This window comes from Gallus gallus, chromosome 7, assembly GCF_016699485.2.
Source record: "Gallus gallus isolate bGalGal1 chromosome 7, bGalGal1.mat.broiler.GRCg7b, whole genome shotgun sequence".
In the NCBI taxonomy this organism is placed as follows: Eukaryota; Metazoa; Chordata; class Aves; order Galliformes; family Phasianidae; genus Gallus; species Gallus gallus.
Genome location: NC_052538.1, coordinates 21,103,725 through 21,130,824, shown reverse-complemented (window position 1 = coordinate 21,130,824; position 27,100 = coordinate 21,103,725). Strand labels below are relative to the sequence as shown.

The following is a 27,100-nucleotide window of genomic DNA, read 5'->3' as shown; positions in this document are numbered from 1 at the left end:
AAATAAACTAATAAATCTAAATCTGAAATTTCACCACGAGATATTTTGCAAAAAAATTTATGCATGCCATCACTTTGTTCCCACTCCCACCCCCAGCCCCCCAGGTAAGGTGATCTCTTTGGCTTATTCTTTTCAAACCAACATTATAAAAAAAAATGGGTTTATGTGGCATTATTTTCACGTCACATAAGGTAGCCCTAAACTTATATGAATTTCTATAGCATTAAAATATTTTTAATTATTTTAATGATTTTTAATTTAGTTTATTGCATCATCTTTAAAAGACAAAAATCTGATGACATATGATAGTGGAAAAAAACATAACCAAATGTTAAGAAAAGACACTTTGTACTTAAAACAGAGAAAGACTCCGAGCAGAGAATTTCTGTGGTGCACGCCTTGTTGTAGTTTTATGGTGCCAAGGAAAATCACAGCTAAATATCAGGTAAATCCAAGTTATTAAATGCTGACTACCCAAGATGAGATTCTACAACGTTCAACTATTTTTTTTAGTATGATGATTCTTTTCAGGTAGAATAGGTTATAAGAGAAATGAATAGAAGGGTCAAATCCTAGAATCAAATAGAAAGGAATTTTAAGATAACCAAGAAGAATGACTATAAGCATGTGAAACATTTGTTTGCAAGATACAATGATGTTTTAAGCACATACCTAGTGCTTTCTCCACATGCTGAGTAACCAGGCTAATTAAAAAGCCCATACAGCTCTTGTTAAAATCTGTTCAAATTTTTGGAGCACCTGTTATAACAGAATGCCCACAGACTTGATAGTTTAGAGCCAAGACACCTGCTACCTTATGTCTCACAGTATGTTCAGTTTTATACTGATAGTAAAAAAAAAATCCACTTTCTGACATTTAACAATCTCATAAATGATAAGAAATAAATTGCAAAATTTCATAATTTAACCCTTGACTGTCACTTCTCTTTGCCCTACCTATAGCTTCTTGTGAGCAGGCAATACGAAGAGTATTTTGGGGAGTATCTAATTTCATTGTTGCTGAATTAATTGTTTACTTTACCACACTGAGCACAGTCCACGATTCTTCCTAATCTTTGTTCCACACATTTTCAATCTGTGGCTAATACTTTAAGTAAGCGTAGCTTATCGGCAAAAGGGAATGCGTCTGACACCTGCAGTAAAATCCAGACCATCTGTATTTCCTTCTCCTTGAACTGGACTTTCTTCTCTGTTATCAGCCCAGATCACACCAAAGTAAAACACACTGAGGAAACAGTCATATTTTACTCCAAAACCTTGTTTAAATATGAGTTGGCAATATTAATACCAATGTATCTCAACACAGAATTCTGTTAATATACGTCACTGGTCCCTCTAGAAAGGAAGTCAATTGCAAAGAAGTGCATGAATTATTAACAAGCAATTACCAACTGATGTAAAAAGCAATGAAAGGATTGATAAGAAAATAATCATGAACACAATAGCTGTGACAGTGGCTCTAATCTTGTCAAAGGTTATGCACGTGGCCAATTGTGCACATACATGAATATGCCGTATGATTATCTGTAGGATGATGTGGATATGTGAGTCATGCTAAAAGCATTTTATGTAACAAATTTCATCAGGAATAGGATTTGATCTACAGATTCCATATGAGATTGTTGTAATTATGTAGCTATGGCTACTGATTCAGTTTGAATTCAGTATTTAGAGAGACACTGGGAACAGGGTTCTGTGAAGAGACTCCACACACACTGAAGTCAGCTGCCCTTGATATTCTGCAGCTTAGATCATAAAAGTAGAGATTTGTGTATTTGTTTCATATAATAATGCTTTAGGTATATTGATGGAAAAGAAATACAAACCTCTCAGGTACAGAACTACCTTGTCTTGGATGAACATTTGACACCTCGCACTGAATACTCAAGCAGACACTAAGCTACTCACATGTTAGAATATATGATAAACCTGCACAAAAATGTGAAAACCACTCATGACAGGCACTTAGTGTACCTCTCCTGTTGTTAGTTAATATTTCTATAGTGGTACATGTAATAGGGAATGAAAAACTGAAGCTCAAAGAGCAACATGAGGAAAAAAAAGAGCAGAATGTGCAGCAGAAAAGACAGAGTAATAAAAATAATAACATGTACATAGCTCTTCACCAGAAAGATTTAAACCATGTACAGTGCTGCACAAGTACTGCACAGTGAATATTTTGACAGGAATAACAGCCTAATGCTTAAGCAATTACTTAAATTCTTTAAATATTTCTTTGTATTTCAAATTTCCTTTTCACATAGCGCGTGTATTAGTAGTGAATGTGTTGATTTTTTTAGCACATCTCATTTCCATTTAGAAAATATTTTAATTTAAGCCAGGGAAATTAATTGGTAGCAGCTATTAAAAGTTCCTGCAAGTTCTGTAAAGTGTTAGTTATGGGAATGGCATTTTTTACATCCTTTGCCTATTGATTTGCCTTTGAGATAAAATGCAACACAAAAGCAGGTGATAAGCCTTTGTTAATGCCGCTGGGATGAAATGCTGGAGCTACAGTCTACTGTTGATAAACAGATTTTGAATTAATTAGTTCTGCATAATTATCTGAGTTACTAAGTCTTAAAATTGAATGCCACTGGTCTTCTTACATTTGCTTATGTGCCTCATGCCAGCCGTAAGAAGTGTTTTTATTTGCTAAAAGATCATCAATTGAAAAACCTATTTTTAAACAAGGTAATAATAAAATATTCTACTGTAAGATGGCATATGGCAGAACAAATTTTAATTGCAGTTATTTTTGTTGAATTCCAGGGGCATGGAGTACAGCTCTTCAGAATTCAGGTCAATTTGCCGTCGAAGGAAGAGATGGGCTCTGTGCTGATATTTTTTTCAGTCTGTGTAGAAAAGTCTCTTTTCTTTGAGGGTTTAACATTGAATATGGCCAAGCAACCAGACCTCAGAATCAAAGGAAATTAAGAGAGAGGCTCTTGTCTATTTCTACTTGAAAGTCAGGGACTTGAACCATCTCAGGTTGAAGCAATTTTTAAAATACTGAAACACTATGGCTATATCTCTCATATTGCTTTGAAAGATTAGGTGCTTGGGGATATTTTAGATTCCTTTATTTCTCTGCTAAAACATGATTTCAAGACACGGAATGACTCTTGTCAAAGAGTTTAGAAGGATGTTAATATATAAAACAAGAACAGAAAGCTGCATTCTTTAACATTAATCTGCTATTAAACTGATATGAACCTTCTTGTTCTGTTTTTCTATTTTGTGTGCCAAAGACAAAAGTTGAGATAAAATATCCTTATGTTCCTGCTCCCTGATCTTTGATTTCCCTTACAAATTTCCTTACTCCCTCCAGTATTCTGGTGACATCCTCTCCCTCTGGCCAAAAGTTGTAAACACTGCAACTAAAATTCCTTCATGTAATTGTTCCAATGTCATTCTCCCGTGGTATCAACATTTCACCAGTTCTCCAATTGCTAACAAGTCCTTGGGGAAGATAAGACTGACATCCATAACACAGAACAAGCTTTCAGGGGTTTTGATTCTAAAGAGCAGTAATATATGCAAGCCTGATTACAGTTTCCTTTGCAGCTCACTGTATGTAAATTATTGTATCTTTTTTTTTTTTTTTTTAAGAGGGAAGCACATGGAACATGAAGTCCTGGCAGAGGCAGACATAAGGAAATAACACAACTTAAAAGCTTTCACTTTAAAAGTGTGTGTTTCACATATGCAAGTTAGGTGTCCACTACTAACTGGGATTTATATTCTGCATGTTGGAACAGCTTTTCAATCCTATCCTCTTGACAAAGAGAAGCAAGATCTATACTTCAGCCTCAATGATGTCAGAAATTTTAAGTAACAAATGATACTAAAAATTATGAAAAGAAATCAATTCCCACTTCATATCAGTAAGCTGTGAACTTCTCCAAAGGTTCAACACTTCATATAGACTTTGACCAATATCTATTTCCTTTTCTTTTAATCTCATCATATTACCTTTCTTAGTCAATTTTTTTTCTCTCACTTATGCCAACTGTTGTTTCCTTTTTCATTAAATTTTCCTCCAAATATTTCTCCTCTATTTTTCATGAGGATAGCATTTGTTACACATGAGCCAAGAACATCGTAAGAAGAAGCTGGCTGGAGTCAGAAGAAAGTGTGCTCACTCAGTCCAGAGCAATTGCTGAATTCAAACATAAACAGTCATTTCTCATGGCTGGGAGTCTGGACATCACAATGAGACATGATACCAGAATCAGTACAGATTTAATTGATTTCTAAATTAGACAAATTCATTTCTAGATTTAGTAATTTTCAAAGATTTAAAGCCTGCCAGAATATTTTGAGGGCTCATGACTAAACCAGAATTTATAGGGCTGGCAAAACCATATCTAAGTCAAAAAGTGTACTGTCAGTCAAATTATTAATCCTTGCCTTAATTCATGGTTCATTTTAGCATCTGAAACAAAGAGATTCCACTCAGCTTAGGAGAAGATGATGCACTTTTTCCCTTGATTAATTCTAAGAAATGACTGCTGTTTGGGATTTTTTTCCAGTAGTCATGAAAATCCACAATGAGGAAGGTGCTCGTTAGCTAAATCACAGTTATAAGCAGCTAGAAATAGATTGCATACCAGAAGGTTTCTGGGAAGGCTTGAGCCTACTGCAAGTTTCTGGGAGCCAGTAAAGAAATACATAAGCAAGAACCTAACCAGGGGCTAGAGCATTTCTCTGGAAGAAGGGAGATCTGCAGTCGGGTCTTCAGGGCACAGATTCTTATGCAACCTTTTGCTTAGGTTTTCTCCTGGAATGGAAGTGCTATTCCCTTATTGATTCTTCTCATGTTGCAAATGTGCAGTGTGCCAGGTTCCATGCTTGTGCAATTCCACAGATTGTAGAATCTATACACAGCAGCTAGCTAGTAGTTATGACACATTAGCATAATCATGGAATTGGTAGATCCTGAGGGTTGTGGGTATTAGGATTTGGATCCTGGTCGAAGACACGCTCCCATGTACAACAATGTCAGAAAACTGCTTGCCCAGTACTTCTGAGCAGAGGCAAGCTGAGTAGGACGGCTGTGGTTTTCAGAGGCACTGCTCAATAGACGGGGCCTCAGCACTTCCCTTCACATCTTCTGTGAGTCAGAACAAGAAAAGTGGTAAAAATAAATATGTGGGAGGTGGGGAAAATGCATTATAGTTATACTTTACTTACAAATAGTTCTTTCAAGTCATGGGGTCTTTATGGACATGTAATTTTATATTATGTAGAAAATAGCAACAGCAGGCTTAACGTATTGCAGAAATGTGGAATTAGGTGGGTGTCAGGAATGTGTATGATGTCAAGGGATCTTAATTTCTTTAACAGAGATCTTGGTGGTCACCAACCTGATGTGATCAGCTGGCTTTTTTCACCTCTCAAATTTCCTCTCATAGACACAGAAAATAAACAAAACAACACCCCAGAATTGATTTATTAAATTACAGTTCAACCATTTCTTATTATATCATCTGAATTATCTCTAAAATATATGTGTTAATGTGTTACTTAAGTTACATTTTGATGGGAGATTGTAATTTTGGATTTTTTTCCGTGTGGGGGGAAATCCATTCTTCAGAAGAAAACTGATCTCCCCTCTGTAGTCAAGGGAGTGCTCACAGTGTCTGGAGCCAAGCCAGAACATTTTATGCTCTACAGTTATCACAGGTGCAGGAGGTTTCCCTCTTTACTTTGTAAAGTAGATATATAGAGGTATAGGTTTCCCCTTTCATTTTAAAATGAGATCTGGATAAATGTTGATTTGTAGTATGTATACAAAATAGAAATCTGCTGCTCACTGAAAGATGGTGGCATTATTCATCATTTGTGTATGCTGTAAACAAAGAGCATTGCAGAACAGGCAGGAAGAATTATCTGGTACTGAAGAATTATCTACTTAAATTAAATTGAGATCTTAAGCAGGAAATATCAGGCAAAGGAAAAGAAGGAGAAGGGGAACATGAGGAGGAAAAAATATTTTTACAGGATCACGTGGGAAGTTAATTCTCGTGCTGGATAGTAATGAAGACTTACAATATATGGAAGAAAAAAGGCAAAGCAAAGCAAAGGATTATTTATCAGTAGCCTGTGGTGCAGGTATGACTATTTAAGCCTTTGGTTTCTGTAAATCACATCTCTGGCACTTCTATCTGTCTATTAATATTACCCACAAAACTCTGCTGGACTACCAAGCTGAGTCTTGTTGAAAACAGTTTGCTTTCTTCTTCAGGAAAGCCCACTGAGTAAGACTTACAGAGTAACAACATCAGTATTTGAATCTTGCAGCGCACAAAAGCAACATGAGACTTCACCCTGCTTCATGCATTAGATTTGTATTGGAGCAGAAAAGCTGCACAAGATGAATAAGCAACTTATAACCATTCAATACCTGATTCTCACAGTTTAGTGCCCATGCAGAGGGCAGGCAGCACAGTGCTAAATCTCTCCTGAGGGTCAGTTTGGTTTCAGTTCCCACTTTGATTCCTCATACATGACCTCTTCAGCCGTACTTCTGAAGAGATCTTCACTCCCTATTCTGAAACTGAAAGTGAGGCCGTGTGAGATCCCCATCCTGTGGCAGTCTGACTGGGAAAGCTCTGACATGGGTTGTGCTTCCAGAAAAATCCCTTGCCTGACTTGAACTTGGCTGAGGGCACATCCACAGCTGAACACAAGGTACAGCTGAATACTCGTGACAACTTTTTAGAGCAAATTCAAGGTCTTGCCAGGTAATATTAAAATATCAATATCATTGTAATGGCTATTATGAAAATGTTATATGTATATAGAATTACAGTTCAGTTCAGAACTCAGCAACAAAAAGGGCATCTTAGGGTAATGTTTACAAGTTTGCCTGCCATATGCTACACTTAGGAAAAAGCACGCTAATTACTTAGCAAACACACAGAATTGTTTCAGACCTCTGGGTACATGAAATACCTGCTTTTCACAACAGGACTATCTTTGTTTGATTCAGAAACTAAAATAGTTTCAGGTGTTTAACCTCACAGGTTTAAAGACATAACAATACAACAAATCAGAGTTGAACCATCTAGTAATGCAAATAAGATCGGTACATGTCTCTGATAGTTGGAGTCTGAGGGACATGTTTCTATTTTAAAGCTCATTATTTATTTAGGCCGAACAATATGCTTAGTGCTTCACAAAATGCAACATGAAGACGTTCCAACCTAGAAGACGTTACAGCATAAGAGCCTACAATTAGCAGCACATAAACCATGGCAGCTAAAAAACAAAAGGGTTGACATAGAGATTTGAAGAACCACCCAACTAATCTTGTATTCATCACTTTTGCAGAACTTTCTTCAGAGGCAATGTGAATTATACCTATGTGCAAAGTACAGATTCACCCCCTGAATTTATTTATAGGATTTCTACTACTTCTGCTCCCCTTTCTGTTATGATAGCACATGCTAGCTGCTCTGAAAATCATAGTTCCTCTTCTGCAGAGAGGAAAAGAATAAATCAGGGCCATGTTTTTATACAGACTGGGAGCATCGATACACATAAAGGTATCACTGTTGGTTTCTATTTTCAATGACCATAATTTCTATATGGAACATACTTCTGTTTCTTGTGATTAATTTCTTGTGAATAACCCATTTTTGGACAGGTTTTTTGTTGTTGTTGTTGTGTTTTGTTCTGTTTTGCTTGTTTGTTTTTTAATGGGTTGTTTAAGGGTTTTTGTTTGTTTGTTTGTTTGTTTTGCTGCAATTTAGGATTCTTACTGATAAAATGTTGTATGTTATTTCTCTCATGTTTTTATGTCACATACATGTAGCCTTCTAAATGTTTTGTACATAAGGACAATTTTCATTTTTGAGGGAAACATAATACAATGTATTACAGAGGGAACATATGTAAGGTTTTCATTAATTCTTTTGTTTTCTGCTTATTTTTTCTCTTAATTTAAAGGAAAATTAATTCAGACAGAATGTCTAGAGTTGATCTTTGGGTAGGGAAAAACATGATTATTATTCATGCAGCAGTGTTTATTTCCATCTGTCACCATAGCAGTTCTTTTAATAACTTATTCTACAATTAGTTCAATAGCCTTTCTGCTCCTTTTCTACTACTGCAACATTGAACTCTCTTATTCCTATAAGGTTTTCATTGTGCCTTTTTGAATATCTATAAGTAAATCTATTTTGAATGGTTTAGTAGTGTGCTGATTATATTTCCTATATAGTTTCTAGGATTCATTTCCAAAATGTTTTTAGAAGTGACTTATACAAAATATATACAAGGTAAATTGTGAGAAAGAGAGCCACGGACTATTTCTAGAATCTAATGAATTAGATTTTACATTCCAAATTAAAAATAAATTTTATACTTGCTGAACTTCTATATATTTTTTCATGAGAACTTGAAGGCTCCCATTTCCTCTTCAGGGAGCGGAGAGGTAGCTGAACTCCTCTGGATCAGCTACTTTTGGAGGATTCACCATGGAAAAATAAAATTAATGGGTCTTGCAGTCCTTCACAATCCCACTGACAGAACTGAAAGTTTTATAGCAGAGAGAGCACATATGCAGTGTTTGTATTTACAGACCCTGCAGAGAACCCCTTACAAGGATAATAATAATTTCCTAAAATAAGGACATATTACGTAGAAAGAAAGGTACAATTCGGAATAGAGGAGAAGACCAGTAGCAGACCAGCTGGTTAGGTAGCACCTGTTCAGAAAAGGACCTGCCATCCTGGTGAGCAATTTGTCGCAATGAAGGCTGCATTAGCAAGGGCACATCTGGCAGGTGTAGAGAACTCATTTAGAACTGGAACAAGCTGCCCAGACAGAATCATAGAATTTCGTTTTTCTGGAAATGTTTGAAACTCAGCAGGATGAGGTCCTCAGGAACCTGATTTAACTTTGAATTTGACCCATCTCTGAGCACAAGGTTGGGCTAAAAGATCTCCAGAGGCCTCTTCCAGTTTAAGCTATTCTGAGATCCTTAGTATAAGGCTACAGATATGCATCCTTTTTTTTCATTGTATCTTATCTTTTTGGCTAGTTTTGTTTGCTTAACATCCCCACCCCAGTGGGACAAAATCTGAGAGCTGGCACGATCATTTCCATTCTTCATTTCCAGCTCACGTGCCTCTAAAAGCTGAAGGGCAGAGGATAATTGTCTGTGAAATCTATCCCACAGAATTACAGAGAAGACAGGAATAAGACTGCATTAGCTGAGTAAGAATTTCTTCAATTTTTTTCTTCATTTTTTTTTAATTTAAATTTAAATTTAAAAGATCTTCATTACTTTAAAACATGAGGGAGAGTGTTTTTTACATAAATGTTGTAAATGATTGCAGTAGGCTTTGAGAGACATTAAAAGTGTTTCAAATACATGAATACAAAACAAATGGACAAAAAAGCAGATCTGATAACCATATTGAAAAAAAAAATGATAATAATAACAAAAGAGGGCAATGACATCTACGGCCTGTGGAGATGCAGATGAACAAATCCTGATAAATATTTCAATAACTGTTGTTTCTTAAAAAAAAAATACAGCAACCTGTCAGCAAGTGTTGCACTGCTGCTTATTACTTCTCATCCTAAGGCTTGAGAAATGCCCATCTACCATTCTGAAACTTTTAACAGTCTCTGAACAGGAAACATAACTGAGAATTTTATATCTGATTGCACAGATGATAGCATCAGAGTCCCAGAGCACACAAAGCTTTATAATTTTATTCCTGGAAAACACCATACACTGATATCTGCAGTATTAGAACAATGAAAATGTATTAGTATTGTTAATTCTATTACATCTGTGCTAGAATTGGTAACAGGATTCTAAGTAATTCTATGGATAGTTGGCACTAAAAAAGTCAGAAAAAAAGCTGTAGTAAGAACGAGCAAAACTTGCTGGCATTTAAAATCCTTAATGCCTAAGTGCCTGTAAAGGATTCTGCAAAAAGTGTTAGGAACCAGTACTCCTCAGTTTCTGGCAATACTTCTAGACATCCAACTTCTTCTGAACATGCTTAACCCTCACTCAGTATTTGAAAAACATCCCTTAGTGAGTTACCGCAAGTGAATGCCACTGCACAGTTATGACATTTTCCTCCTCTCTCATAGGAGGCTACAACATGACAAGCTAAGCTACAGCATGATGCTGCAGAGATATTTCTGTTTGTTAAGTTTGAAACAACCCAAAACTCATGACCTAAAATCGAGCCTTTCTCTATTAATTATTGCCTTTGTGCAAATAAGTTTGGACTATAGGTCTTGTTTCTATCATACCTCTTTCTACAGAAGTTCCTTTCATCATATATCCATACAACATCTGACTTTGCTCTATAATCGTTCACCTTCTGCTTACTCATATTGAAAAAGTACCTTTGGGGTGCCAATATTCTTTCAAATATTCATTGAATGTAAACCACAGCATTAGATCATGGGGGAAAATAATAAAGGAAAACAAAGTTAAAGGATAGCATAGGTATTTCTATATTAATAAGTGATGATACAATACAGTAACGGACTTTCAAACAGCAGAATTCTGTCAGCCATATTTACCAAACTCGAACCTGTCAACTCCCTTTATCCTTCCCAACAAACTATCGGACTTGTGACCAATAAATAACCAATTATCTGTTCCATTCAGAGTTTATCATAACACAGAGCACAGTGTCTGTTTTTTTGTATTTCCAGCTGTAGCAATGATATTGAAGGGCAACTCAAATCTCTACTTTCCTAATACTCATTTTTCATCCAAAAAATGGATATTGCTACAGGTGGACAAAAGCTCCAGAGGAGTAAGATCCATGGGAGCAATGTAATTTCAAACATGAAAAGAGGTGGTCCCTCTCAGAAATATTGATAGGTCAGAGTACTCTAACATAGAAGATCCAAATGTAGCTGTAGAGCATCCTTCATGCTTATTCAGAAAGTACAAAAATCTCTTATTAATTTAAGCTGAAAAAAAAAAAACATAAAATTTTAACATCACTGGCAGAATCTAGTGAATGACAGATGAGGAGAGACAACCATATGCTTTGTGATCTGCATGTTTTTCTCTTTTAAAAGAAATATACATGTGTATTGCTCACAACTTCATAAATTAGGTGTCCTTTCTTTATGTTTAGCTTAGCCGTACAAATAATGACTCACGTGCATAGAACACTTTGATACAAATAGACTATTTCATATCTCAGTTAATGTCACAGTTCCTGTGACTTCTAAATAATTGATTTGGCTTCAAATATAAGTAGCATATATAATAGCAGTATCCAAGGGTATGTCATGAATAATCAGTAAGAGACTGTATCATAATTTGCATACAAATGTATTTGCTATAAGAAAAAAGTTCTCTAAGTGTCAAAATAAGAGCTGATGAATTGAAGGACTGTGCAGAAATTACAATTTGACATGCAGAATTCTCTTTAAAGTATAATTCATATTCAACAGATGACTGTGAGTCTTGATGAACATCAAGGAAATGTTTTCAAAAGCACCTTAATTAGGCAGTAAGAGATTGCACATCACAGGGAAGTTTCCTATCCTGTAAAGTCAATTCTAACTTGTCCATTCTAACTTGGACAGTTTCATGCAGCACTGTTTTCATCAGTTTTTTAGTAGACTCCACCAGTGTAGGAAAATGCCTGAGCAGATCAGAAAGTTATCTGCATGGTTTCCCTGCTAGAAACGTGGGTGCAGGTCAGACGACAGTGATGATGGGGAAACTGTCAGTTTTTGAGAGGGCCAAATGTCAATGAGAATCAGTGATCAGAATATTCAGAATGATTTGATTTCCCTATGATTAAACCACAGATCTCTCTTTCATCTCATGCCCAGAAGATTTTATTTTCATCAACATTTGAACACTGGGCATAAACATAGAGAGCAGTGGCATCAAGCCATATCCAAGGAGAGATTGTACCAGTCAACATTTGCTTATAAAATTACAGGAGTAGCTGGAATAGAGAACTTCTATGTTAACTGTGGGGAAGTATGTGCTCTGGGGAAGATGCTTGTGTAGTCACCAGAATCTGGTGAAAGAGGAATGCAGAAAAGGAGACAAAGTGAAGTAATGTCTAGCACCTCTAAAGAAGGAAAAAAAAAGGATTTTTTTGAAACTGAAATAGAACCTACTTACTCTCCTTGCTAGCTGTGCTTTGTAAATACTAAACCAAATTCCAAAATGAATTTGTTTATCTTTCTTCCAGACCATGCAAATGACTTACTGAACAATGCTAGGGGTTGAATCAATAGTTCCTAGGGCAAGCTATTCCCAACCTGTTGCATATATGATAGTCCACAGTTTGCAGTAACTGGCTATCAGTGTTCTGTGAAAAAGACTTAGTGTGGCAGTCAATCAGCATAGAAAGAAAATAAAGAGCACAGACCTATGTTTTTGAAGGTAATAATAACAACTAATGAAAATCTATGGTTTAGAATAAATCATCCTATCTCTCTAGAAAAATCATGGTTATAAATACTTGTTCCTGTACTTTCAATGGTACTACAGGTCTGTAAGTCACCACATTGTCCTTCTTACAATTTCTGAACATGAACATGATATTTTTCTTCTTACTAATCATCGGGCACTTTACCTAACCTCAAAACTTTTAAGCTAAAGATAGGCCTTACATTGGCACCAACCAGCTCCTCTAACACCATTGGATGAATCCCACCTCTCCTAGGGACATATATGTGACCAGCTTGCTCAAGCTAATTCTGACTCAGTGCTTGGTATGCTCAGCAATTTTATCCCCCAAACTTTGTTTCTAGGAATAGAGACTTATAAGAGCTGTGAGACAGCTTTAATACTAAAGACAGAAACAAGGACAGCATTGCTTTTAGCACTCATTCTTTTTCCACATCATTTATTATTGCCTCATTCACCAAAGGGCAACATTTTCCTAGATCTTCCTTTTGCTGCCAATGTACCCATATTATTTGGGTGGCTTTTTTGTTCTATTCTGTTTCATTTTTCTGTTCACATCTCTTTCAGTTTCAGCTCTAGTTAAGCTTTGATCTTCCTAATTCCATTCTTGAAATTCCTTCTTGATATCGACACTTACACCAACTGTACACTTTCTTTTGTTGTTTGAACTGCCAAAAGGAAGTTACGAGATTGTGAATGGGAAGGCATTGACCTGTGAAATTAAGAATGGAAGTGAAACAGTATAAGTTACAAGACTGTACTGATGATTAATTTGAGAATATTTTCCAGAGATACAACTTACACGGCTCTATCTTATTATTGCTTATTATTAAATAACTGTGGATTTCGTTTGGAAATTCACTTTTGCCTCAATGCCTGACACAAAGCACTGAAATCCACTACATTACCACAGAGAGCTGTTCAGCAACTGGGTTGCTGGATGGGCCTTTGAGTGACCTAGTCTAGAGGGAGGTGTCCCTGCCTATGGCAGAGGGTTGGAACTAGATGATCTTAAAGAACCCTTCCAACCCAAACCATTCTATGATTCTATGATTCTGCAAACCTGAAATTTTGTGAGCAATCAAGGAGCACCATCTGTAATGTTCTGTTCAAAGTACACTATAAGAAAAAACTGTTGAAGTAGAATCACTTTCATTTCGACATTCAAAAACATACGGTGAACCCAAATGTCAAGCTATGTATTTAATGAATCATGCTGTTCTATTATAAGCACATATAAAATATATGAAAATTAAGGTCATAAGAGGGCAGCATTTTTAATAGGTTTCTCAAAACACCTTTAGTATTTGACAGCATTTCAAATTTTTTACTGGTAGCTGAGAAATGCTTACTTGCAATGTATGTACATTCATCTTCAAGCTTTAGCAAGAGTAAAAGGAAAAAATAATAGGATAACTTCGGCACAGATGGGAAAAATCCCACAAGAGCTGTATAAGCTTCAGGTAAGTGCCAAATTCTTAAATTATTTTTAAAAAAAGATCAAGTTAGTTCTTGTTTTCCCAGAAGCAGTTCAATCAATCTTAGCTAAGCTGCTTTGTTTGTTGGTTTTGGTAATTTTATGTTAGTCTAATCGCAAACACGTTAAGACATCAAAGTGGAATAGGGGTGGAGATAAAGAAGAGAAGCAAATCTGACAAAATATACAAATCTGGTAACACAGTCACTGCATATTCACTACCCTTACTGCCAGGCTGACATTTGTAGGGCCTTCGGATATCCAAAGAATGGGGAGAAAAATATTTGCTTTCAAGTCAACCATTCTGGAACACTTACAGATTTAAACAAGAACAAAGCACTATGCAGGACAGAATCCAGGTGGTCCTTTCTGTTTTCCAGGATCTTCTTTTTTAGTTTTCCATAACCCAGTGCTTTTTGTAATTCTTACAGTCATGAGCAAGACTTCATTCTGGCAAACCTTTTCACATCAGCAGCCACTCTTTAGAAATAACACAGAGCTGACAACAGGAGCAAGAGAGGCTCCTCCTGTGTTGCTAGTTGAAAAATCAAATTCATCCTCTGGAGTGTAAGAAGCAGAATACAAAGGAGTACATGAGTTAGAGAAAATTGATGGAGTGTGGGTAAAGGGAGAGCAAAAACCGAGAAACTCTTAGAAAGCAGGCAGGTAGCAGAGGATGAATATAAGAGGGTCTAGAGGAACAGAACAGATTCAGAGGGGAAGAATAAACAGAAAGCCCAATGCCTGCTGAAAGGTGAACAGCATCTGACTGAGACAAAAGAAACTTCACCTAGCTCTCCTCATCTTTGTTGGCAAAAAAGTTCCCAGTATACAGAACCACTTCTAAGTTGCTTTACATATTGGCATTGGCTGCCAGATGTAGAAATAGAAGTGAAAGCTGTATTTATAACATAACATAACACTGCTATTGTTGATGAAATAAATGGTATCTGATAGTTCTCCGTATTTAAATTTTTCATTGTGCTGTATACCAGTCTTAACCTCTTGTCAACTACTGATTTTTTTCCTGCAATGTGAGACATGATGCTCTTATTTCTTTTAATATAAAAGAGGCCAAGAAATTCATTATCATTGTTTATTATCATTATTACTGACACTATAATATGGTATTGCCCGTGGCATTTTAATATACGTCTGCTCAAGTAGATTGGGATTTGCAGTGAGGTCCTGTTAGACACTGAATGAACCCAGCAGTCATGTTCAATAAGTCTTGTGTTCTGTAAGAAAAGAAAAGAAAAGAAAAGGAAGGAAAAGAAAGGAAAAGAAAGGAAAAGAAAGGAAAAGAAAAGAAAAAAAGGAAAAGAAAGGAAAAGAAAGGAAAAGAAAGGAAAAGAAAGGAAAAGAAAGGAAAAGAAAGGAAAAGAAAGGAAAAGAAAGGAAAAGAAAGGAAAAGAAAAGAAAAGAAAAGAAAAGAAAAGAAAAGAAAAGAAAAGAAAAGAAAAGAAAAGAAAAGAAAAGAAAAGAAAAGAAAAGAAAAGAAAAGAAAAGAAAAGAAAAGAAAAGAAAAGAAAAGAAAAGAAAAGAAAAGAAAAGAAAAGAAAAGAAAAGAAAAGAAAAGAAAAGAAAAGAAAAGAAAAGAAAAGAAAAGAAAAGAAAAGAAAAGAAAAGAAAAGAAAAGAAAAGACCTTATTACTAATGAGATGCATTATGTTATTCAATATCCAAATAAAGCAGTATTTCTCAAGTATGCATGCCTGGGGCACAAATCTGACAAACACTTAGAGAAGCAAAATGCTGTCCAAAGAGACAGAGATTAATAAAGACCAGTTGAGGGAAAGGGAGGAGTTGTTTCCACGTTCTGAAATACTGGCTTTGCTATATCCATTTCTTGGAGTGGATCCAGAAACTTGCAAGTACTCTAGGGAGAGCTTCAGAATACTCAGAAATACAGGAAGGGTCTCTGCCCACTGGCTGAGATATTTACACCTTACATGGATGTTACTGGGAACATTGCAAGCTTTACTCAGTTATCAGCATGATGCCTGGGCATCTTCAGTTTCTTTAGATGGGGTTGAAGTATAAATAAGCATCACAGTGAACTGTCATTACATTTTGTAACATGTCTGCATAACATTTTAGTCTGGCAGCACACCATGGACATTGATTCAAAGAGAATTCATATCATTCAATAAAAATAAAAATATTTTCACAGGCTACAGTACAGAATAGAAAAATTAAATTGCTTTTATCCTCCGTGAGACTAGTAGTGGGAAAACCTACAACTTGCCATGTCCATACAGTGAGCTTATCTAGCTTGCTCGCACCTTGAAACAGTCACCTCTACAGAACTGGTAGTACCTGGTGCTCAGCCACAGCCACCTGCTTCTCCCTGCTTACTTCTACTTCCCTTGCAGAAGAATGCCCTCTTTGATATGGAGATATCTCCAACAGCAGTTGGTGTCCATGGAGGTGAGTTCTATGCACAGTAGACTCTCTGAGTAAATTAATTCACCCTTGCTGCTATTAATCTGTTTATTTCACTGGCCTGAACACACCTGCCAGCAAGCAGGAAGTCAGAATTTTAAGAGAAACACTCAGATGATGCAATTACTTTTCTTTTGTAATACTTCCAAAAATTCCTACAGAATTTAAAATAAACCATTTTTTTCATATATATATCCTATAGTAGTCACAAAAAATAAAAGCAAAGGCAGAAAATGCTATAATCACTATTAAATGATATGGACATACAGAATGCTCTCAGAATGAATTTCTCTTCAGCAAATTCTACAAAAATTTTTCATGACGTTTGGTAACTTTGCATTATTCCCTATGCTTTCTCCTATTCAAACACATCTATATATTCCAAATATGGATGGATTTCGGATTTCTCCTCCAGACTATTCCTTCTTCTTCTTTTTTTTTTTTTTTAAGAACACTTATTTTTAGCACTTAATGGCCTTGTTATCTATAATCCGTAATATGGCATTGTCTGATTTAAATATTTCTATCAATACTGCAACATTTGTTCTAAAAGTAACTGAGTCATACAGTAATTTTAAAATACATGACATTCCACTTAGCATAATGGAAGCGAAACAAGTGATGATGTTTTTGCAACAAAACTGATGAATTCAGGTATAAGGCTTATGATTTAATAGGCAACATATTTTCTTTAAATGACTTTATAATGGAAAAAAGAAGTTTAAGCCCAAAGAAGGGGAGCACAGTGATACCTGATCCCACCTGAGACTGCCCAGGCATGAGAAGGGCTGACCTTTGGAATGATGCACTTGGAAAGCAGTCTGGGCAGAGCACAAACATGTGGGGAAGGAGTACAGAACAGGTTGTGCCTATTTCTGCTGCTTTTTATTGTTCTCAAGTAAATGAATATTAATTGAGAAGAAGCATTGTTACATATTTTGTGACATTCTGGTTACATGCTCTGAAGTCTCATGAGGCCTGGTTTAAATTCAAATTAATCCTAAGCTACATTTAATTAGCATTGCTGTAGTTGGTTTTGCTTTTCCTGTTGTAAGGGAAAATGTGATATCTTACAGTTTTGCTGTTTTCAAATGTTAAAATATATGATGGAGGTGAAGAAGTGATTTGGTAGCTGAATGACTTCCTGGCAGGAGAGAATCTGACAGGATGGCATTTTACTAATTAAGAAGAGTGCTGGACTAACCAGATGGGAAAAATACATACTGAAACTTTTTTTCTTTCTTCCTTTCTTTTTTTTTTTTCCCCAAGACAATGTAGAAATAAACAAGGACAACGAAGGGCACGCAAAGAAGAACTGGTAAGTGAGGCAATTTGCTAGCATAAAATAAACCTACGTAATTGAGATAATAACCAAATAATCTTCCTTTAATCAGATCATAAATTAGACAGGAATCAGAAGCCAGTGATGTGAGCAAGGCATTTCTGTGCTTCAAACCCTGCTCTAGCACAAATGTTCATGCAGTGTGACTTCTGGCAGATCAGTCAGAACTAGATCTATGCAGACACTTATGAGCTTAAATGCAGTATGTAGACACCACTGAGATCTTCGGAACAAATAAATAAATAAACGAAACAAGGAACTCCAGAGATTTTGCATCTTCTCTAGAAATGGAGGAAACAGCACAAATCATTCCACATCATAAAATAAGAAATGTGCTTAAAAAAATACCAGCAAGCTAAAAAAAAAAAAAAAAAAAATATAAGTACTTTTTAACAACCTTTAAGTCAAGAAAGTTTCTACTTTATATTCCATATGTCAAATTCCTGGGGAATGTAAAAGAATAAAACAATGAGGTTAAAGAAGAAAAAAACAACTGTATTCTGGTAATATCTCTGTACCAAGACAAATACAAATGAAAGAATGCTTTGCACTCTTTCTCTGAAGAGAAAGAAAAAGAAACTATTAAAGATGATATGGAAAAGGCTGATACTTTTTTTACTTTCTTCAGCAGAAGGGTCAGCCTCAGTCAGAAGGATAAAGTTCGTGTCAGTGCCAACGGCAGAAGAATTCAGGTTAGAATTATGACTTTGATGACTATTTTCAAACGAACTGGGCTTGAGGAAATTCCTCTCAGGATACTCAGAGACAGCAGAGTAAAGACATTTCAGAGCCATTAGCAATTGTCTTTGAGAACTTGTGGAGAACAGATGAGCTTCTAAAAGAATGAAAAAAGGCAGACATCATGTTTATCTCTAAGTGGGGAGAACAGAAGAAACCAGAGAACTACATGGTGTTCTGCTTAACTTTCATTCAGTGAAAAGTACTGGAACAAATAATTGAATAAGTCTGTATAAAAGCTTAAGCTTTTGTCCTGTTTTAAGAATATAAAACAGTCAGCATACATTTGTTGAAAACTATGGTGAAAAGTCTCAGCTGGAGCATATTGTCCGGTTTGTTCATTGTACGTTGTGGAAAGTGTGGCTCAACTGAAGAATAATTAGAGATTTAGAAAAAAAGAGTCTGTAAGGAAGAACAGAAGGTCCCTTTGGAGGCTGTGAAATCTTTATCACCAATATAGATCTTCAAAACAGGCAAACATATGTTAGGAATGGTTTAGGTAAAACTGATTCTGCCTTTGGCAAGGATGGTGTCTTCAGAGGGCTGGTTCTAGGCACCGGTAAAATAGAAACTCAGTCGGTAAAATTGATTGTCAAAAGCAGCAAAATGGAAATAACCTACTGCCTATCATGCCATAAAACATGCAAGCATTGTTAGAATGGAGGCTTGAACCCTTAGGGACTGGAGAATTATAGTCTCTGCGGTCTGCCTCAACTACTCCATGCAAAATCAAATTTTCATATCCAAGAGACACAACTAGAAAGGGCTCAGAGCTACAGAGACAGCAGCTCTACTTAAGGCATTGCTTTTCAGTTAGCCCCATACACTGTGTAGGAAGGAAGTTACATACTGGAGGCTGTAGCAGCTGGTACCAAAACCCTAATTTCCTTTTGTGATTCTTGTCTTTAGCTACTCTACTATGTGCCAAGGAAGAGCTAGATTTATAGAGCCTTGTGAAGATGAATTAATGTCTCTATAAAAGACTATCTCTGTTAGAAAATGATTAGCACTCAGGATTTGGAAGTTGCGCTGCCAGTTTCAAGGCTGGCACAGTAACCAGTGGGTTACTGTGTTTGTCACAGTAAGTGGTAACAGGCAGGAACTGAATTGTGACTGGTGCACTCAGATACGTGAGTAGGAGTAGGTAGGCTGGAAAATGGTCCACGGTCTCTGAAGAATTTGGAGAAGAAATTTAAGACTACTTCTGTAAGTTCCAGGCTCCAGTGTAAATCATATCTTCTTAAAAGTGGGCTTTAGAGAGAGCTGTCAACTCGGCTCCATGCAAAGTCAAGCCAAGAACCGGGAAGGAGGTCTCTGGCACTTCATTTTCTTATTATAAACTAACCTGAAATCTATCACTATTATCCATCTTTCCTGGTTTTATTCCTCATATTAAAGCTACCCTTCTATAGTGTTCTCTTTACCTGATCTCCTTTTTGTGATCAAAAAATTCAGCTGTTAGTCACTGTCGCAGGGAATGAACCCTCAGTTCTGTGTACAATTCTTTCATTTGATTTAATACACAATAAGCTGATTGCAATGCAATCTAAAAGCATTGGCAGGTATATACTAACACTGTAGCAGTGGTCAAAACCTAGCCAAATAAATATATTGCCAAATGGCATAGGCAGAAAATAACGTGAGCAAAAATGCCAATTGCAACATATAATTCTAAGCCTTCAGTGTAAATGTACTGATGGAAATTGTTAATTAATACAGATAAATTAACATATAATCACTTTTTAAGAGTGTGGCAGTTTTGAGTCTTTCTGTGATTATTCAGATCTCCAATACAAGCCAAAATTCTTTTACATCTTTTGCTTCCAGGAAGCCAACAATAAATGGAAACAATGTGAGAAGAGCAGGTGTGTTTTCACTCAGAGGAAGCAGCTACGGATATGAAAATGACTTAGCAGCTGGTGAATAAGGAGACTGAAGCTGTGCCAGACAAAGTAAGTGAGCGTGTGTGTGTGCATTCATTTTACCACTGATTATACAAAAAGGCCCAAACTCACTGATCGTGTAGTTCTATCCCTGCTTCACCAGGAATAAATATTTAAGTGGCATAACTGTTTCAGAAAGCCACTTATTACTAGTGATACATTTTCCGTGTTGTAACTGGGAATACACCTTAAACATTCTTTTCTTCTTTTCATACCTTCTTCTCTTCATTCCTGTTTACACCATGGTGAGAACAACCATCATTTGCACAAAGCTGGCCTGCATTTTTGTTTGACATTTAGTCTTCTTAGCTTTACAGATAAGGCTGTGTTCAAACAAGCGCAGCGCCAGAACACCAAATCTACACAGGATATGACTTGAAGCTTTCTCTTCTTGAAGTTGGTAAAGATTTACCACAGAAATTCAGCAGGATGATTTATCTTCGGTGTATGAGGATATCAACAAATTTTAGTTAAAACTTGAGAGGAATGATTGTTTGATGACTGCTCATACCTTTCTTGTTTCACCTGGTGATAGACTTTCAGTGCAGTGGTACACAGTAAGATTTACAGGAACCCTCAACTGAGCACCTTATTTTCTCTTGCACACTCTGAGTAATCAAGCTCAGAACCACTAAATTCTCAGTGAGCGATGAAGAAAGGCATGCTGTCAAAGTCACAAAGCTATCTTTTCATTTATAAAACAATTTAAAATAAAACAGGAGCTGGAACAACTATATCAACAAGAGAAAGGCTGAAGAGATGAATCACTCCAAAATATTTTTTCAGTGTGCAGAGAAACAGAAATATTTCTTTTTGAATTCCATGATATCATACAATCAAGCAATATTGAGAGTACACCAACCCAATGCATTAGGGAAGTTATAGGTACGTTTTCAGTTGCTATATCATCCTGCAAAAATAATTAAAAAGTGGACTGGCATTTTCCTTAAAAATAAAAAATAAAAAAATAAAAACAAATTAAAGCATTTCAGTAGCTTTCCCTACAATTTTTTCTTTAGGAGGAAGCTTGGAATGTTTATGCTATTGTATGGATTTTACGTATAGTTGATTAGATCCAAAACTAAAGAAAACTAGGGAAAATTAACTTGTATGCTTGGAGATTCTGTTCAAAGTTCCTGGATTAAATAAGCAGCATTAAAATTATAGATGTCATCACCATTTAAATAATGGGGAAAACCTTTCACCGCCACAGGTTTTGAGGTCCTTTTCCTACGATCTGTTTACAACCCACTGAACCCTGCTGTGTATTCACATTGATCTTTCTTCTGCTAAGCTTTGTGAGTAGTTACAGTGATAGCTAACAACAAAAGCCATGAAATTATGGAGCTGATCTGTTGGTCACTGCAGTGTAACTGTAAGCATAGTCAAAGACAAACTATGGAAAGCATCTTTAGAAACCTGCTATAATTCAGTGATCACCACCCGTAATGAAAATGCTGAGTCGTGGCCTGAGCCAGTGATTGAGCACCTGGTGGGAAGGCAGGGCCAACCCAGGGGAGCTCAGGTGCATGCAATGCATTGAGTGACCGGAAGGGGTGGAGCCAGGATCCATCTCTTCCCAGAACTCTTTAAAGGGTTGGCAAAGGAAATGAGGACATCTTTTGTTGGAGATCCCTGCATACCTGAGGCCTTCCAAAGGCAAGCAGCTCTTTTCCTTTGTTTCTGCATCTGTGGCTGCTGCATCTGGGCTCATTCTTGTTTGCTACAGCCAAAGACTTTGCCACCCCACTATTACTGCGGTACTTTCCATCCCATTATAGCATTACGCCATCTATAAAAGTATCAAAATGTTTCATTTTTCAACTGAATATTCTGAAATAATAAAAATATATATTCTAAATGGATGTTGCAAGATCTTTTGGAACTGCTGCAATTGCAATGTTCCCTATCCTTTCACAGTACCCTCTTTTTTACGGAAGATCATTTAATGCAGAGAAATTCCTACACATTTGTATCAGCACAAAGTCATTAACATAAGAACATATGCCACATTGGTTCAGACCCATCTTCTCTTCAGCAGTGGCTAAAAATCGTTGCCCCGGGAAGAATAAGAACAGGGCAAGCATATGTAATATTTCCTCAGAGTCTTCTCCCAGCTGCCAGCTATTTTCAGGTCAGAGAACTTCCTGAGATTGATGCTGCCTGTCTCTTTAGTTTCCCTCAGTGAATCTCTCCAGTATTTACTTGACCAGTCTCCCCTTGAACACATCCAACATTTTCACATCCTGAACAGCTTTGACAAGAAGTTCCACAGGTATACTAACACAAGTCCATTAACTTAATGACTTTGCATTAGCACCTGTCTCTTCCTTTTCCCCAGACTCTACAATTTTTGAGACTACAGAAACAAAAGTAATACCATGGAAGCACTAATCTTGCTGCACTACACATCTCCGCCTTTTTGCAGGAGGGGGAAAGAGGTAAAAAAAATCCCAGAAACTAAATGCTTTATTTCAAATACTTCTCTTTATTCTCTCCTTCCTCCATTCTTACTCCACACTGACAGCCGGATAGATGGTTTACAATCAAACATTCAGCCAAAAGTGCAAAAGCTCCTTATATCAGACATGTTTTCCTTAGTTAGATGCTGAATATAATGTAGCTCTGTCTAAAACAGATACAAGATTTACTAAATATTAACAAGAAACTTAGGGAGAAGGCCTGTGTCATGTAGTTGATATCAAAACACCTCAGTTCTTTATCCTGGCAGGCCTGAGAAATTAACATTTAGGCATAAAAGCTCCTGAGTATTTGCCTTTATGGGGAAGAAGAAAAAAAAGAAAAAAGCACCAACGCTGGAGAAAATGAGGTTTTCAAGGTGAACATTTTCCCCCCATTGTTCTACAATTTTCAGCAGTTTCATTAAATATTGTTTCCTTGGGGAAAGTAAAGATTCAATGGGGATAAAACCTAACCTGAGCTTAAGGCTCTGCGTAATTAAGTCCCTTTGGATCTTAACTGAGGATCAGTGGATTGGCTTTGTGCTATTCTCCTGGAAGATGTATTTAAGATTCCATCTCATTGCACTCTTTCTGGATGTACCACAACTTACATTCTCTATAGATTGATAGCACTGTGTTTACAAAGTTGTTGCTACTTTCTACTGTTGCTATTACCATTACTGGCTCTTAAAATCCAGTTTAAAAGTCTACATTTGCTACAATAATTACCGTGTATGTCAACTGTTTCCAAACATGTAGGCTTGCGCTGCTCCTTTTACTTGCAAAGTAACACTTTCTCAGAACAGCGAGCCTTCAGAAACAGCTGGAATTGCACATGGAAGCAAAGCACGGCCCAAAGGCAGTTTGCAGGCTGCTACAGCTAACACCTGTGTCATAGGATGGCTGCCTGCTTGCAGATGCACTCAGAAACTTCTCCAGTCAGGTATTCCTCAGTGGAAGTTCCCAGCTCATATTAGTCATAAGCAGTGCTGAAGCACAGAACTGTATTTCATAATCCTGTTGACAGTCCTTCCAGGTTAAAAAAAAAAAAAAAAAAAATACCTTTACTCTTACAAAACAGAACAAAAAAACTACTCCTGAAGACATTATAAGGAGATTCAAACCTTTGGTTTCTACACTTTGTAAACAGAACAGGTAAGTTATCAACTTCAACATCCTAACGCATAGAAAAAGTATGAGTCGCAAACTTTGTAATTGTACTAACACTGCTTTTCAATTGCTTGTACTGCACCTAGTTTGTTTGAACAAATACTCTTCAGTTTCTGGAAGCCAGGTTTTGTCTGTTGCTACCCACTGGCAACCTTATTTGCATTGTGTATAGTTAGGTTTCCACAGGTTCACCAGCCAGCTAATTTAGCTGTTGGGAAAACAAAAAGTAAAATCCAGCCCCACCTTCCTACTATGAAACTACAACATTCATTCTAAATTAATCCACAGCTCTTCCTTCCTGACCCAAGGTACTCCAATAGCAAAACAGGCTTTTCATGTTATTAAATCGAGTAATACCAGAGGGGCGCACGGGCCCTGCAGGCACCTCGCGCAGCGCCGCGCGGTCTTACGGAGCCTCAGCGCAGCAGTGCTGGGAAAGGTTTAAACATCTGACGTGAGCCCCCTAGCGCCTCCACGGGTGCCTACATTAAGGGCGTTCAAGAAACGTTGTAACCTTTCTGACACCTGGCAGAAGCCAAATTGTATCTATAAGGTTTAAATTGTACGTAGAAATCCGACTTAACCCTGCGCTGAAAAACAGCATTTTGGCAAGTCCACCTTCAGCCGTCCGCTCCTCTCCGTGCCTCAACACAGTTTAAGCACCAAATTAATATATTGCTCATCCCATGTTATCCCAGGGTAAGAACTACATAACAGTGCATTTCTGGTAATGTCAGACACTAAACTGAATACGAATAATGTGAGATATTTATATGAACTGTTTGACTCAGTCAGTGCAAATTCTTGAATTTTCACTCTGAAAAAGAATCAAGGTGCTAATTACCAATTAAAATAATATTAGTGATGTTTCCATGTATATTCATGTATATTTGTATAGTCAAAAGAAGACTCTGAGTCTGAAGACAAAGTGAAATGAAATAGTACAGACACAGACCTCATTCCTGCCGCTCCCAGACTCCAGATTAGGCACTTGCAACAGCCTTTAAGATTAGCAGATTACTAAAATCTTCAGCTCTCTTCAACTATACTGAAATAGCCTTGCTCTTCCTACTTATATATTAAAGGTTACACCGAGAAAAGCAATCCTGCCTTAATAACGACATAAAAATGGCAAATGCCAACGTGAGGACTACAGAAATTCATTACTGGAATAGCTGTTAGGGAAGAAATACAGAGAATGAGTAGGAAGGCAAGAAACAGAAAGCGAAAAAGAAAGCAAGATGAGGAAGAAAAGGACAGAAACAATTGGTTGTAAAGCAGAAGCTACTCTTCTTTTAAAAGGTCAAACTTAAGCATCAAGTTAGCTATCGCAGAGATTTTGTTATTTCCTCAGATATTCCTTTCTTCTATTCAACAATTTATTCAAAGGGTTGGAAATCTCTAGGAAGGTCGGCACGGGCTGCTGTGAAGCTCGTAACGTACATTTGCAGTGGCCAGGAATTGTAATAAATTAAAAACAAGCAAAAAACTAAAAAAAACACAGTCCTAAAAAAATGAAGCTCAAGGAAGGACAGCTTCTCTTGTGTTTTATTGCAATAGGATATTTCTAATACAGTACAAAGAATAATGCATTTCACTTAGAAAAGCAAAGCTTTGTTTGTAGATGGTTGTCAGCTTTGCTGACAGGTTTGAGACCTTCACAGCAAAATTACATCAAGTACATTTCTAGAATCTAATTAACAAACTTTGGTTTCCTACTGAATCACCAAGACGTGCAATGGCCGTGTCTCACAGATGGCATGTACGGTAGGTCTCTGCTCAAGTTCACGTGCCCATAATCTTAGCTGATACTTCTCACCATCGGATAACCCACTTTCTACATATTAACCCTCTTAAAATATAGCATCAGTTAACTTATATTTCCATACATTGATACGAATGGAGAAATAATTTTTTTTTCAGTTTCTAAAAGAGATACCCCTTATAATTTTAAGTGCAGAACTACTGGGGAAGACCAAATAAACTTAAAAATGTAGAAACTTAGAAGAAACAATAGCTTCTTTTTTCTTCCTTTCTCTCTCCTTTTTTTAAGCAGAGACCTGGTTAAATGAAACCTTTAGCTTAACTAATCTCAGTTTGTTAAGCTAAAGGCCTCTGAAGGGGGAATCAATCCACCTTTCTTGGAAACACATTAACAAAGCAAAACCATTCTAAATCCCAGTAGTTCAACAGAACCAAACCCCAAGTTCTTAAAAGTGGCTGAGCAGGAAGTACATGTATTGGCTCGTTAAACTACCTGCCTACAAGTCTATCTAGTCTTAACAAAGGCCAAAACAGCTCAAAAGACTTAGCAGGAAAAGTAAATTATAATGGAAATGATCTTCCAAGAAGTACAGCTGTTCCAGTGGCTGTTTTGGCTCAGTGCTCACACACAAGGTCTGTAAGGTTGCCACAACTAGAAAGTGAGAGCCAGTAGCATAGGTTTTGATCAACAGGCAAAGAGATGCCGCATCAGAAAAAGCACCACAGCCTGTGTGCACACAGCCCTGGGGCTCAGACACAGCTGAGGGTGACGCAAAATCCAGGATGCTTCCCTACTGCTGGCTTCATGGCCAGTGCCCTGTGTACATACACTTGTGAAGAACCCCACATTTTCTCCCATCAACTCTCACAGCTTCAAGAAAAATGATTCCCACATGTAACCTCAAAAACAATGGGCTTGTAACAGCAGCAAAATAAAATTATTAAATATTTTAATTTATTCCTATGCATACAGAATTTTGCACACATGAATCAAAGGCGGGAAAAAGACACCACTTCGTTAAGTTTCAAAAGTAAAAAGCAAAAGTACAGTGAAAACTGAAAGTTTAATTATGTTACGAACGTAAATACCTCTCTTCACAAAAAAAAACACGTTCATAGAAAGACTGAAACAGAAAGAGGTCAGAAGTCTCGCGGGGCCGCTGGCCACGAGCACGGAGCACAACCCCGCTAGGAGAGGGAGGCCCCAGCGCCACAGCAGGGCAGTCGAGGCGAGCCCAGAGCCGCCGGGCGGAGCGCGAGGCGGGCGGGGAGGCGCCGAGCCCAGGCCCAGGGTTGCCCCCGACT

At 37.0% G+C, this 27,100-nt stretch overlaps 2 protein-coding genes across 7 annotated transcripts in view; one reads left to right on the top strand and one right to left on the bottom strand.

Annotated features, from left to right (window-relative positions):
- RBMS1 (RNA binding motif single stranded interacting protein 1) overlaps nt 1-27,100 on the bottom strand; it is a 344,109-nt gene that overhangs the window by 258,868 nt on the left and 58,141 nt on the right. The window lies entirely within an intron of this gene.
- The window catches only part of TANK (TRAF family member associated NFKB activator), a 91,990-nt gene that overhangs the window by 37,355 nt on the left and 27,535 nt on the right, over nt 1-27,100 (top strand). The window contains exons 1-6 of one of the 6 annotated variants that reach the window (XM_046943607.1): nt 6,592-6,770; nt 16,307-16,361; nt 17,646-17,694; nt 18,347-18,410; nt 20,284-20,408; nt 20,709-22,840. The gene's annotated coding sequence lies outside the window, so the exon portion shown is untranslated. Of the gene's footprint in view, nt 1-6,591; nt 6,771-16,306; nt 16,362-17,645; nt 17,695-18,346; nt 18,411-20,283; nt 20,409-20,708; nt 22,841-27,100 lie in introns of those variants that run through there. The other 5 variants (XM_046943608.1, XM_046943605.1, XM_046943604.1 and 2 more) reach the window with 5 other exon arrangements.